Raw genomic sequence first — 9,115 nt, 5'->3', positions numbered from 1 at the left:
GATGAGCTCATCCAGGCCAATCCATGTAGTTTATTTAACGCACAAGTGTAGTTACTGATCTTTTCATTGCTCTCACCCCTGGTCTTGGGAGTGAACTAACTATGATTATGAATTATGTGAACAGTAAACAAACATAAACAGTTATGCCTCCTGATATTTAAATTTAAGCAGTAAGATTTTATGACATGAAAACGTCTTGTTGTAAAGGGCTTTCGTTACAAACCTTACAAGGATGCTGTCTGCTTCCAACACATGTGCTGGGAAATGTTAAGATAATTAAAATTAGTATGTGCAATTGAATTTATTTGACCCTACCAGAGTAGTCATGATGGTAGAGTTGCGGGGAAAATCAGGGCACTCTAACCACTTCCAATTCCTCACATCAGGATAATGGTCCATAATTAACTTGGTTGCAGGAAGGGCCCAACATGGGAATCCTGCTTGCTGGTGATGAGTATACCACCAGCTGTCTGTGTGAACCCGCTGGAATTTAGTGGGCCTAAAAGACTGTCAGATTTGCCTGTAGCCTGGTAGGAAGAGGAATCCCTCATTTGCAGACACAGTGCCAGATTGATGGCATTGAGAAAGGGGAGATTGCTGAAAGCCAACTCCTGACCTTTGCCTCTAACTGGCTACAACCCTTCACTGATATTGTCCTTCCTATAGCCCCATCCGACACCTACCCCATTCCAAACCATTCTCCAGCCCATACCATTCCCCATCCCATCGCCAGCCCCATCCCATAGCATTCCCAATCCCATCCTGTACTGCTTACCTAGGTCCAGGGATCCATAGAGTCACAGGGCCATGCAGCATAGAAACAGGCCCTTTAGCCCACCATGTCTGTGCCAACCAACAAAAACCACACTACTCTAATCCCATTTACCTGCACTTAATCCATAGCCCACTATGCCCTGGCATTTTAAGTGCTCATCCAGATGCTTCTTGAATGTTGTGAGAGTGCCTACCTTCACCATCCTCATAGGCAGCACATTCCTTATTTCTACCATCCTGTGAGTGCAACAAAAATTTCTCAGATCTCTTCGAAACCACTTACTCCTCACCTTAAGCTTATACCCTCTGATCTTAGACATGTCTGCCATGGGGAAAAGTTTCTTAGCGGCAATCCTTGGGCTGGGTCTCAGAGCATTACCAGCAGCAGCCATCACCCTGCAGATTGGATGTGATTGCTGCCCCACTGGCATCTTAATCTTAATTGTGTGAAAGGCCTGATGCTAGCCAGTTAGGTTACCTGCATTGGGCCTTCCCTACAGAAGCGATTTGTAGGTTCTGTTTGTGCCAGGAGGAAAGTAGGAGAGGCCCTTATTGCTATAAGTAAGTCCCAGCTATGAGATGTGTTTTGATACATTTCTGATTGGATTACATGCAGTAACCAGCTGAAATGCAGTGATGACATAAACCTTCACAACGGTCTCAGTTCTGTAACTATATTTGAAATTCTTACCACCACAACTCAATATATAGAGTAAATGATGCAAATCATTACTGCTGGCAAAATGGAGTGTCAGACTATGCACCATCTGTGTTCACACGTGCCTCAATACTTACCTAATATTTCAGCATTTACGCACAAAAATGTAATGAAATTCCATGTTGTTTCAAATCATTAAATGCCTCTCTAATTAGCTTAAAACATTGGAACCCCACCCCAACTCTGCACCCTTCCCAGCTGAGGCCTGGGGAGGGTCCAGGCATTGGGGTTAGGTGGTAAACAGCTCTTACATTGTTCAATCCATTCAGTTCTCCAGAAGTGGAGCAATGCTGAGCATGCTACCTGTCCTATCATAAAATTGGTCAGGGGAGGAGGATGGGTGTGAACTCCGTCCAAGCTGCATACTAACATGGGCTGGGTTAGTAAAAATCAGTGCAGCATGACTTGCATTTCAAATGAAGTGGCAGAGCATTAGGAGTTACGGGTAGCATAATGTAGCTTGCCGCTTCAGGAGTAACAGCAGAAGAGTTGTACACAATGAGACATATCATTGAAATGCACTGTCTATCATGAATACATCCACCCTATTAAATATCAATTCAGACATGGAAAATTTCAAAATCATTTCTTATAATAATTTACAAATCTGGCATTCATGTGAAGCTGGCCAAATAGCTCTATGCATGATGTTCTGCCCATGTTCAAAAAGCTAGTACAACTCCAAAGAAAAATTCCAATCCCTGCAAGGTTTTTATGCACTCAGTTGAAAAGAATACTTAAATTCGTTGCCTGATTATTTTAGATTTGCAGGAAGAAAGATATTTTAATCTTGAATCATACTATGTGCATGTGATCCAGAATTTGTCCATTACAATGTATTCAATGAGTTGTTTATGTTCTCTGTGTTGTGTCGGGCTATGCTTTTAATTGTTTCACGCTGTTCCTGTTTTACAGTGTGCTTTTTGCTGAAAACTACACAGAGACACACTACCTGCTTGATGGCAGTACTGTCACAAACACACGGAATTATACGGTAAGTAACTGAAATCTCTTGTTTGCAAACAATAAAACCACGTTGCTATGTCTTCAAGGATAGCTGCAAAAGTGGCTAAAGCCTGTACTGTGCCAGCACCAACAATCAAAAGTTATCCATGTTAGCCTATTAAATTCACCATAGCTCGTATATTTCTAATTCTTCTTAGTCTCCTAATTTGTTGGAAATGCCCGGACTGAGTGTTTACCTGATAAACAAAATCACGCACTTATTTTGAGGAATGCTTAATACTCATTCTTGCACACCAGTATAAGTTTCATTTGATCCTGTTTGAACCAACACATCAATTACTTCATGGAAATGAAAAGTTCACTTCTCTAGCAGATAAGGGATGATTTAGCCACGCTTGACCCTGCTTGAACTGCTTGCTATGGCTGCCTGATGACATTTACAGAACGGGAATTGGTTGAGGCCATCCTGCTGTTTCAATGAAACACTTAAAAGAGTGGGCCAAAGGTGAACATTGATATAAACTGCTCTGATTTGGAAGCTATATACTGCAGTTTATTTTTGTTGGCCTTGCCTTGCTGTTAATAAATTGTCATTATTTCTGGTTTTACTCTTAACACCCTTGAAGAAACTTGATTCTATTTCATTCGAAATGTTGGCAGGATTACTTGGAAGAATTATATGAATTGTAGTTGCTGTTTTGAGTATCAACACTAAAGCACTCTTGGTTTGACATATTACTGCTGTATTTAACATGGCCAATATTGAATTTACTGCTTAAGTACTTGTACTATTGCACTACTGCTGCCGAATACTGCTCCATGTTGATTTTCCTAACCTCAGCTGACTTTACTGTCCTTGGGCTGGGGGAGCAAAAAAATCAAACAACATTCTCACTTTGATCTTGAGTTAGTGATTCTGCTGTTAAGTTTTCTTATGTATATAACCACTGAGGGTAGATTTCCAGTTAGTTGTGACAACGTCCACTGGCAAACGTCCCACTGACACTTGGGCCCAAATTTTCAACTTCAAGGTGGGAATCAAAAGTTTCTGGTTAATGTTATCCCAGGATGCCAATGAAGGAACACTCAGTGCTGAAACAGTCGTTGAACACCAAGGGAAGGTGTTTAGAACTTGTCGTTTGGAGATGCTCATTGCCCGGAATGTGTATGGTCTGAATGTTAATTGTCAAACCTTAATGTTGTCCAAACCTTGCTGGATATCACTGAATCCCAACAGTGCAGAAAAAGGCCATTTGACCCATCAGTCAGCAACAACCAACTTGCACATTGGGTTAAAACGGAAGGTGCCTTAATACTAGCCAGGTGCCCACTTCTAATACATTAATGATCCTGTTCTGAGCATTTAGAACAGGGTCACAGCCGGGATGGATAGGCAACTGGGAAATTCTGCCATTCCTCAAGCAGTGCAACAGGTCTCCTGGAACCTGTGTAGGCTGATACTACAATAATGTAGCAAATACAGTCTTCATCCCAAAGGCATAACTATCAACTTGTATTGACCTGATGAAATGGCAAATTCAAAGTGCCATTGATTCCCAGATTTTAGCAGTATTCACCAGATCAGGAGTTGTATTTATTTAAGTATTGAAAAGCAGTATGCTTTTTAACCTAATGTTAGAAATCATGTATATAACATAAAGTGAATCTGTATTATCAACACTGCTACGTCTTTCTCCAGAAAGTACATACTTAATATGGAAACAGTAAGAAATATATTAGATAGTCACATATGGAAAATACTTCTTAATCATGTCCTTTCCATTTTAACGGTGCTATCCTAACCAACCCATAGCCCAACTCCAAAGGGTGTTTTCTGGGGGTATTTGAGTTTGTCAACGTCTTTACGGATGTAATCCGCAAGGTTGGTAATTTTCTCCGAACTGTCAGGGATGTAAGTGTAACATTCTCTCGCGAAGAGGGCACACGTGCCTCCTTTTTCAGAGAGAAGCTTGGGCTGTTTGGTTTCGTAAGACAGTTGTGCGAGTGGCTAGCATTTCGGCAGTGGTTTTATCTAAGGCCTGGGCTGCGTAATTAGCTATCTGATGCAGAGCAGCAGCCATATTGTATAATTCCTTGGCCAACCTGGCAGTGCCATACGGGGGAAACAGAATAGAAAAGAATTGTTCGGTTTCAGTGATTGCACACTGCACATAGTAGAGTGGATATCGGGTAGTTTTGTAAGGTGACCCATAAACGAGACCACATAAGCGAGATAACAGGACCCTGTCCAGGAGGGGGATAACCAGGCGTATGCCTTGTGGTCACAAACAAAATAGGTACCGTTAAAACGTGTGAAATGGGTAATATTTCTAGTAAACAATTTTGTTTAAAAGTGTCTCTGCGGTTGGCTTTGCGAAAAATAAGAAGTCTGTTGGAGCCCTGCGTGAGGACAGAGCTGTTGAATCCCTTTGGTCAGAAAGGATTGGGAATTTTTTCCCAGGAGGGGGAAAATAGAAATGTTATAATATTGGGAGCATTTGCTGACTCCCATGGGTGTCCCCTTCTCCTGAACTGCAGTTCAGGTGAGACAGATAGGGGTTCTGCGCTTTCCTTCATACAAAGTGTTGGTCAGTGTAACAAAAGGGGGAGAGGAGGTGGTGCAGTAGTCTGGTTGTTGGAATCTATGGAAGACAGTGAGGGCGCACCCTGCAGACTGCCCACTCTTCCATTAGCCTGTCGTTGTTAACCATTGAGCAGCCAGCTTCGGTCTGTAAACCCTCCCAATTTCCGGGCAGTGAATTGTTCTGTTTCAGCACCCGTTCCACCACTTCAGAGGCATTGAAGGGGATTGGATGTATTTGGATTCCTCCTTTGGAGTGGGTCGGAATATGGGTACACACCCGACAGCTGGACACATTATTCATAAAGGCATAAGTATGAGAGGTAAAGGAAAGTGTTTACATTTAGTTCTCATTTAGGTACATTACCAACTGAAACCATACAAAAAGACGCGAGTAACAGACTTATTGCGGACAACTTCATGTTTCGATATTGTGAGTAGTCCTTTTTAAGTGAGATGTGTGGATCCAAGATTTCTTGTTGTGGACTGTGGATTGTGTTGTCAGCAGAACTTGGTATGGACCTTCCCTTGGTATGGACCTTCCCACATGGTGCCCAAAGGTTCTTTATGTAGTTTTTTGATGTAGACCCAGGTGCCGGGAACTAAGTTGTGTGCTCCATCTGGGGGATTTCCCCAAGCTGCCAGCACCTTTTGAAAGCAGAGCTCACAGCTATGGTTAGATCGTGACAATATTGGAGCAAAGAGTCAATTAACAGGTGGTAGTCAGCAGTACGTAAGTCAATGGTACTGGGTGAGGACATAGGCCAACCTGTCATGACTTCAAAGGGACTGAGGCCTATAATCCTATTGGGAGTTGCCCGTATACTGCACAAGACCAGGGGTTAAGCTTGTGCCAAGGTAGGCCTTCCTGGTGGTCTTGCTATTCCTCTTGGGTAAGGTGCCTTATGGACCAGGTGACTTGACCATTGTCAAGTTTGTTGTTGACGAGTTTATCTGGGTCAATACATCCATGCCCAGTAAAGCTTGTGTGACAGGACCCACCCACATAGAGGTGACTATTTCATAGGGGGCCAGCTGTATCAGGAAGGGGTTCTGTTTTCTCAATCTTGAGTTCTTTCTCCCCAGCTCCCACTGCTGTCCTCTTCTCACCCTTTCAGGGTAGACCATGGCCATCAAACAAAGGAAGGACAAGTTAACTTGGCACCTGTGTCAAGGAGACAGTCAATTTCCTTATCGCCCACTCCCATTAAAACATAACAGCCGTCCAGTCGATTTTCTAAAGCTGCAGTAAAAGGGGCTAAAAGGTAGAGGGTGGGCTGAATTAGTTTTTTGTAAGATCAATGAGTTGCTTCAGTTGAGACTCTGAGTACCCTTTATATTGCTCAAGTAGAGTCAGGCATTGCATTAGGGTGAATTTATCCCATCTAGAAGCCCCTTTAGGAGGTTTGGGATTCGTTTCCTGCCTGGATTCTTTTTCTTCTGTCTGCAAATTTTACTCCAATGTCCTTCCTTTCCACAATTGTGGCATTTTCTGGGATGTTTATCAGTGTTAGTGGGGTCTACAGTGGGCATGACTCTGAGTTTTGATTCCATGTCCCGTTCCAGCTTACTTCCTTCTCCAATCAGGTCTCTGAGGGAGGTGTGGTGCTGCTCCCGATTGCAGCAATGTAACTTCAGCATTTTCGCGAGTTCAGGTTTAAAGCCAACCACAAAGGCTGATTTTAATTGGGCGAGTGTCTGCTTTTCTATATCATCTGCCCCACCATCCCGAGCAAGCCCTAAGTGTTCTATCCGAATATCCTCGAAGTCCCTAACGTCTTCAGTACCTTTTTGTTGACATTAGTTATTTTGTTATAATCTGTCTTAGGAGGGCTGTGATCGTGGAGCCAGTTGCTGATAGAACGCCACCTGTCCTCTAACTTCTATCCATTCTCTCCGAACTGTGCTGTCACTCGAGTGAGAAGTTAATTTCCCATATTTGATTCCACCATGGCGGATAAAATTTGAACTCTGTCCATGGGATGTAACGAGTAAATATTTTTCAACTTTTCCAATTCACTCCAAGTTTTTCTAGGTCACGCTTTCTACGGTCTTCTAGGCAATTCTTTTGACCACCTTTCGACCAATTTCGGATCAGGGGCTCATGAGCAGCCCATTGTGTGTATTTGTATTTGGACCCTCCCCGCTCATTGTCCTTTTCTTTGACATTCGTCTTTTTCCATTTTTATTGTTTTAGTCAGACTGGGCACATGGCCACAGGGATTCCCTTACTAGTTTCGGAATCATCATCACTTTCTGAGGACGATTCCAAGTTGCCTTTAAGAGGGGGTGCACTCGGAGTAAGAATGGAATATAAAGGTGTAGCGGGGTAAGGTGGCAGAGTCAGCGAAGAAGTCTTCATGTATTCTATCTCCTTTTTAGCGGCAGCCTATTTGTCTTTAGTTGTTTTTAATTCATTGTATACCGCTTTCAACTGGTCTTTCAAATTATTCACTTTTTGGTCATGATTAGACTGGTCAATGATCTCTTGTCTCTGTCTTAATTGTTGCATAACACAAAGAGACCATCAAGTTCGTTCTTTACCTTTGAGTTGGGTACTTTTTCCCCAAGCTCGTTTGATTTCATCCAGGGACCATTGTCTCTTGGAAATTTACAAATTTCCATTAAGGTGGTAGGGAGATTGAATTGTTGTTCAATATATTCTTTTGCAAGACTTCCTCTTCTAGAATGTCAGGCGGTGCCTGCTTACCTTTGACAGTAGTTGGTAATGAACAAGACATTTTTACGCTAGGTCTCACATCTCTTAGATCAGAACCGAAACTAGACTCTTTTTGAGCCATAGATAATCTAATTGATTACCAAAACAGACATCTCTTTTTAACAACAAATTCTGGACTGACTAGGCTCACCTTCTTTGGATCACGTCAAACAGGACCTTCCACCATTTAGACTATCACTTTCTCCTAAGGACTTTTAAATAGATGAGTCCTTACCTCGCAGATGCCAATAGAATGAAACGAGAGCGATGGTGGTGGTAGGGCATTTTATTGTGATCCTGCCAGCTACGCCAAGTTGTTGGATTCTTTCCGAGACTGGTGAACAGGAGCAAGACGGACACCGGGCAGAAGTCTTAAAGGTTGTCTTTATTGAAAGCACATCTTAGTACATCTTTGAGCTTATGCTGCTTATGGTGAGTAGACGTGGCTTTTTATACAGTTTTACAACAGATACTTGCATGCGGAGCTTGCTCATACAGCATTCTTATGGCTATCTGTTCCAACTATGATAAATATTTCCTTACAGAGTATTCACTCATTGCATCTCTCTAACACATTTACCATGACTCACACAGACATGACAGTATTTGCTGTCAAGCGCCACTTTAGTCAATCACTTTAACCTGATCATATTTGCTGTCACATGCCACTTTAGTCATCCTAACTGCCTTCAGATGCCACCTTCCACAATGACTATTGCTGTTGTCCTTGTGAAGCTCTTCTGGCTTTTACTGCTCTCATGGCCTCACTCTACATTATCTCAGTGATCTTCTTCAGCTGTACATGCATCATTCCCCCAATACTGTTTATGCTTTTCTGCCTGTTCTCTGCATTTTAACATTATAAACCATTCTTGCAGCCATTGCTAGCATTACTTCTTGTTCTTACCCCCATATCGTATTGCCTTGCCTTCTTCCACCTTACTTTCAGTCAGAATCCTAACAAAAACTTACCTTTGACTCACTATTTGGTCCAAATTTCATTTCTTTTCTGTTTTCCCTTTCTTCCTTCTGTTTCCCAGATTTGATGTATCTATTTAATGCATGGAAAATGTTGAGTTCAAAGCAAGAGAGGAGAATTATGTTTAATTGTATTATCCAGTTTCATAACAATATGTTGCCAAATGTTTTATCTTGGATTTGTAATTGCAAGTTTTTATTACCAATGAAATAGTCTTATTGATTCTGAGTTTAAAACAAATCAAGACTCCAGTAAATTTATATCAGAGATAGTAGGAACTGCAGATGCTGGAGAATCCGAGACAACAAGGTTCAGGGCTGGATGAACACAGCAGGCCAAGCAGCATCATAGGAGCAGAGAGGCTCTCTGCTCCTATGA

The 9,115-nt window shown here is 42.2% G+C and overlaps 1 protein-coding gene across 1 annotated transcript in view; it reads left to right on the top strand.

Annotated features, from left to right (window-relative positions):
- The first annotated feature begins 2,407 nt into the window (after positions 1–2,407).
- Positions 2,408–9,115, top strand: part of LOC125485609 (disintegrin and metalloproteinase domain-containing protein 12-like) — a 46,081-nt gene continuing 39,373 nt past the window's right edge. Inside the window, exon 1 of the mRNA XM_048609160.1 lies at positions 2,408–2,486. The gene's annotated coding sequence lies outside the window, so the exon portion shown is untranslated. The remainder of the gene's footprint in view (positions 2,487–9,115) is intronic.

Source organism: Rhincodon typus, chromosome 20 (genome assembly GCF_021869965.1).
Source record: "Rhincodon typus isolate 14 chromosome 20, sRhiTyp1.1, whole genome shotgun sequence".
In the NCBI taxonomy this organism is placed as follows: Eukaryota; Metazoa; Chordata; class Chondrichthyes; order Orectolobiformes; family Rhincodontidae; genus Rhincodon; species Rhincodon typus.
Note: the sequence above shows the minus strand (reverse complement) of the source record. Positions and strands in the feature narration are given on the sequence as shown.